Consider the following 6,000-nt stretch of genomic DNA (forward strand, 5'->3'; position numbering starts at 1 on the left):
CTGTCTCTCCTCTCAGGCGGCAGGGGCTTGTATCTGGCACTCAAGGCTGCATGGAACCTGGAGAAGGTATACAGGTAGAGAAGGTCTCTTTAGATGTATGTGGATGGATGGATCAGGGGAAGGAATGAATGGCAGAAAGCCTGCCATCCAGCGTCGCACCAAACCAGTTCACTCCTGCAGAGCCACAGCCCAGCCCGCCCCCCATGGACCCCAGATGGGCTCCTTGCCACTGTGCTCACATCAGTGCTACCCACCACAGCCTCATCCACCCTGACACTCTCTCACCTCCCAGCAGGCCCCCAGTGAGGCCCCGTCAGCCCACCACCAGAATCTCTCCCCTCAGTGCTCCTCATCCCCACTCTAAGGGCCTCTCTTAACCAAACTGGGAAGAATGGTTGGAATCTACCCACGTGGTGACAGAGGCCCCACGGTCCTGGAGGGAGCATGGATGGTTTGCTCTTGCTGACGTAAGCACTCGGCAAATATTTGTGGACCAAAGGCATGAACTATACGATGATAAGTCATAAAAGGGACTATAAATATTTGTTACAAGGGAGATGCAATCAACCTCTGAAAGAAAATGCTTGTAAAGACAAAACAAAGCATCACAGATGTTCAGATATTTCTAGAAGCCTAAGGTTTTGCAGAAGGAGTGTGTGTTCCTTGGCCAGAGTCAGTTGGGTCCCTGTCTCTTCGAGGTGAGAAGAGAAAGTGAGGGCTCAGGAGTAAGGAGGGGTCTACTGAGCCTGGTGGCCCCTAAGCCCCTGAGACACTCAGCACTCCCAGCCCGCGTGTCCGTTTGCCAGTAACATGTTCACCTGTGGGTGGCCGAGGCAGCGTAGACCCTGTCTACCCATCAGCATTACTGCTTTCTGGTGAGGGGACCTCGAGGGGACCTCAAGGGATGGTCATGATGCCACCTCCCTGCCAGACTCCCATCATGGATGATGAGATTGGCAAACGCATCCAACTTTTCCTTTCCCTTCTTTCCCCCCATTCCTTTCCTTTCCTTCTCTCTCTCCTCTCTGTTGTTTAAAGTTATCCTCATTGAATTCACACTGTTAGGAAATGTTGAGTTCCCATTTTGTTGAGAAATGCTTTTTTAAATAAATGCAGTGGTCATTAAAACAAACAAACCAGAAAGATTTAATCTATTCCCTTTCAAAGAATGTAAAATCACAAACAAAAAACGAAACCAAAACCTTGCTCTGAGAAGGGATCACCAGGCACCAAGCAGATCCAAGGCATAAAAAAGGATTAAGAGGCCTGGAAGATGAAGCTAAGATTTGGGTCCTCTGGGTAAACGAAACCCTCTGTTTTATAATCCCAGAATTACCAAAGAGGAAGCCCTTCCAAATCTTTTCTCAACACTCTTTTCCATTTATTCATTCATTCAATAGGCATTTATCTAACTTCTACAAAGTACCAGGCAAACTGGGGGAAAAAACAAAGCACCTGTTAAGAGCATTCCCGACCCTAGCAGGTGAGAGGATGAGGGCTGGGTAGACACAAGGAATCAAGGCTCTGAAAAAACACGGGTTCCAGGGCTTCCCTGGTGGCTCAGTGGTAAAGAATCTGCTTGCCAATGTAGGAGACATGGGTTCGATCCCTGGTCTGGGAAGAGGTCCCACAAGTCTCGGAGCTTGCACTTTAGGGCAGCAACTGTGAGCAGCACTCTAGAGTCCAGGGGCCACAGCTACTGAGCCCACGTGCTGCAACAACTGAAACCCATGCACCCGTGCTCCCCAACAAGAGAAACCCCCGCAACGAAAAGCCCAAGCACCGCACCTGGAAAGTAACCTCCACTTACCACCACTAGAGAAACGCCCGAGCAGCAATGAACACCCAGCACAGCCAAAAATAAATAAATAATTTAGAGAAAACACAGCTTCCAACCAGTCATTGCTTTGAAATCCACCGCAGCTCCTCCCTAAGGTAGAGATTCCATCAGAGTGATTCAGAGCCCCCCACCCCAGCCTCGTCTTCTCTCTCCATGACTCCCCATCCACTCTCTCAAACTCCTGCCCATGCCTCAACATTCCTGGCTCTGCAGCCCCTTCCAAGCTGGAGGTAATCAATGGCTCCTTCCCCAATGCTCTCGCCTGGATTTTAGCATTGTCACTTTTTATTGGCTTTATTTATGAGTCCACCTCGCTTCCAGGATCCTGGCCCTCAGCCCATGGTGTTTGGTGGCTGGCGGTGCCATGGAGCTGGTCCCGGAGCCCAGGGGTCCGCTCCCGAGCGCCTGTTCTTAGCTGAGGGATGGAGGCAACTTACTCCCCGCTCCAGTGGCCAGTGTGCACTAGCCAGGCCTCCGAGGGGCAAGGCTGTAACATGTGCCACCCTGAGAACGTTGCTCTCTGACCTTTCCTCCCAATCCCCCCGCCAATCAAAACGTTATTTCCGAGGAGCACTGGCTTTTCCTGCCCAAGGGCGGCCTTAGAACACAGCTTGCTTTCTGGCCAGCGTCTGACACATCCTTTCCACTAGTCCACCTCATCCTGTAAGACTCAGTCAAGTTGTTCCTTCTGGAAGCTTTTCGTGATACTCATCAACCACCCACTTCAACAACCCAGGCACACATGAGTCCTCCTTCTGTCCCTCTGTATCCTGTGTGCTTTATTCCAAAAGCCATTGGTGGCCCCTCCCTGGCTAGAAGCTCCTTAGAGGTAGATACCAGGTCGTATTCATATCTGTGGCCCCAGCATCTAAAAGGCAATACTCATTTGTTGAATGAAAAAGTGGACGAATGAATGAATGAATGAATGCCCCTCCTCTCTTCCTCTTTCACCAAGTTTTCCCTTTCCTTTGCAATTACATTTGGGTCCAGGGCTGTTTTGGCCACTAACTCTGATCATGGAGAAGTGACTTCATGTCCCTGGGACTCAGTGTCCCCTCTGGAAGTGGAGAGGGGTGGGGCAGAGCCAGAGGCTGGTAGGAAGCCCCCTCCCCTCAGTCCTGTGTAAGTGATTCTGTTGTGTGAGTCTGTAGGTGTCAGCACTGCTGGGTTAGAAGAACCTCTCAAGGCCGTGCTCTCTGCCCTGAGATTCCTCCCAGGAACTCTGGTATCCAGTTGGTCATGTTGTCCCCTCAATTCTATAGTTTTCAAGTTTTCAAATCCCCTACACCTGCCCCCAAAGGACTTCCCTGGTGGCTCAGATGGTACAGAATCTGTCTGCAATGTGGGCAACCCAGGTTTGATCCCTGGGTCATGAAGATCACTTGGAGAAGGGAACAACAACCTACTTCAGTATTCTGGCCTGGAGAATTCCATGGAAGAGGAGCCTGGCGGGCTACAGTCCAGGGGGTCACAAAGAGTCAGACAGGACTGAGTGACAAACACTTTCACCCACCCCCCCTTCCACCTTTCCCTTAAACCACAGCTTGAGTCCCTTCTCCATTTTCTTCCACGTGGACTCTAAGTCACTGCCCCCAGGACCTCCTGTCTCGTTCAAGTCCATCTTCTGCACAGCCCTAGACCACCAGCCCCAGAGCCTGGGCGCCAGGCCAGCTGATCTGGGGGCAGAGGCTCCTGCAGAAGCCTGCAAGGTCTGGATTTCCTGTTGGAACCCAAAGTCCTTAACATCAGCAGTTTCCTTCCACAAGGCTGTGTGATTCTACCTCCAGTGTTTTTCTCAAACTCCCAGCATCTGCCGTTTGTACTTTCTGTTCAAACATCCTCTTCCTAATCCACAAGGGCCAAATTTGGCCAGTAGGAGGGACTTTCAGCTTCTCAACACCTGCGAATCCATCTGTATTTGCCTCCACCTTCACTCTTTCCTGCCCTTTCTCTGAGAAGACCTGATTCCTCGCCCTGAGTTCTGGTCCAGAACAATCCTGACTCCATATTGGATCTGTTCCTTTAGCTCTAACCTTTGTTGCCTGTGCTTAGTCAGGCTGGTTCTGCACCTTTTGTCCAAAAGATGTTGCCGATAACCTGAAATACACATGATAGCCCGTTCTCAAGGCTCTGACCTTTAAAGGTATAACATTTTTCCATTCATACAGAGATAAGAAGTTGCAGAACAGAGAATACCATTTGTCTTGTTGGAGGTTTATAGGAACACGGTGACCAGACCTGCACGGACAACTGCAAGAATAAAGGATTCAGGTACCAAGAAGTTTGCAACAACCAGCCACAATCCTCCCCTTTCAGTATAAAAGAAGCCTGACTTCTAACTCAGGTAGTATGGTTCCTCAGACAGTAGTTCACCATTTTCTCCATTTGCTGGCTTTCTGAATAAAGTCACCATTCCTTGCCCTAACAATTCATCTCTCGATTCATTGATCTATGTGGGCAGCAGTACAGGCTTGGACTCGGTCACGAAATGACTCTCACTCTCTTCAGCTCCAATGGACAAGGTGGGCTAAATGCTGTAATGACTCCCCCAACCCCCTACGACGTCTGGGGCTCAGCACAGTTTGCTTCCCTCCCCACACCCTCACCGCCCTCCCCCTCCTCTTGGGGCTGCACACTCAGAGAGCGTGGAAGATGCCCTGGGGCCACGCCTACAGGTGTCACACACCCCTTCTGCTCGCCATCCATGGGCAAGGCAGGGCGCATGTTACAGCAGGGAGGTGGGAAGGTGGTCTGGCTGTGCCCCTAAAGAAGAGAAAAACGTGGGCATGATGAACACAAGCATCTCCACCAGCTAGCCCCCAGGCCAGAGGCGGGGCTGGCTAAAGGAAATCTCCACTTGGATTCCCTGCAAGTTCCCCACTCTACACATTCAAAACTGAACTCTGTTAGGTTCCCAGACTGGCTCTGCTTTCTTATTCCCATCCGGGGGTTGGTGCAATCACTCACCCATCCAATTCCCCGAACTAGAGGCTCCTACACTCTTCCCCCACCCCACCCTGACAAGTGTCTATGACCTTGTGTGTTTCTTAGACTTCTTTCCTGCACCTAATCTATTTCAGCAGTTCAATAACAGATTTCTCTCTGTATAGGCCATCCCGCCTCGATTTTTTTCTAAAATGTACCTTACAGTGTGATGCTTGCTGCTATTCCTTAGCGTGATTATGGGAGCCTCTCCCACAATTCAAAGGCTAGAGGAGATCTAGAGGCTAGAGCCTGCCCTCTCCTGCCTCACACCCCACCAGCCTGCACTTCAGTTAGAGGAAATTAGCCTCAAGTTGCCACTCCTCTCAACACACTCACAAGATGCCTCCAACACTGCTGCCCACTCCCTCTTGGCAACTTGTCCTATTAATAGAAGGCACAGCTCAAGTATCACATTCCCAGGGAGCCTTCAAGGTCCTCCCCAGATGGAGCTGAGCACCACCTCCACATAGATTGCAGTTGGTCATTTACAGAATGGACTCAACCATGTGGACCAGTTAAACATCGTGTCCTTCATCTACAGTACAAGTAAAATTTTTACATGCTAATAAACTCAATTTGAAAGCTTGGGAGGTGGTTCTTTCTTCCTTCCTTTCTCTTTCTTTCTTTTCCTCCCTCCCTCCCTTCCATCCTTTATTGTGAGACAGATTTATCACTCCTATAGAATTTTGAGAATTCAAAGTATACAGCAATAATTATTTCTTCCAAAATTCAAAGTATCCTACAGTAATTCTTCCTATGGGGAAAAAGAAAGTAAACAGAATTCCAAACTGTTGGCAAGGAAACAGAGGAAAGATCTGTACTAGTTAGGGATCCTCTAGTTTCCCAAGAGGTGCTAGTGGTAAAGAATCCACCTGCCAATACAGGAGATACAAGAGACGCGGGTTCGATCCCTGGGTCGGGAAGATCCTTTGGAGAAGGAAATGGCAACCCATCCAGGATTCTTGCCTGGAGAATTCGATGGACTCAGGAGCCTGGCGGGCTACAGTCCATGGGGTGGCAGAATTGGACATGGCTGAGCACACACACACACACGCAGTCTGCGCAGGAAACGTAATTTAAACCAGCTGTGGAGAATAAAGCAACCTCTGGGGATACAGACTTGTCTTCGGATCTAGATGAATGCAGGGTTCAAATGAGGTCACAAAGAGTCACGT

The sequence above is a fragment of the Bos indicus genome, chromosome 12, assembly GCF_029378745.1.
Source record: "Bos indicus isolate NIAB-ARS_2022 breed Sahiwal x Tharparkar chromosome 12, NIAB-ARS_B.indTharparkar_mat_pri_1.0, whole genome shotgun sequence".
NCBI classification, from domain to species: domain Eukaryota; kingdom Metazoa; phylum Chordata; class Mammalia; order Artiodactyla; family Bovidae; genus Bos; species Bos indicus.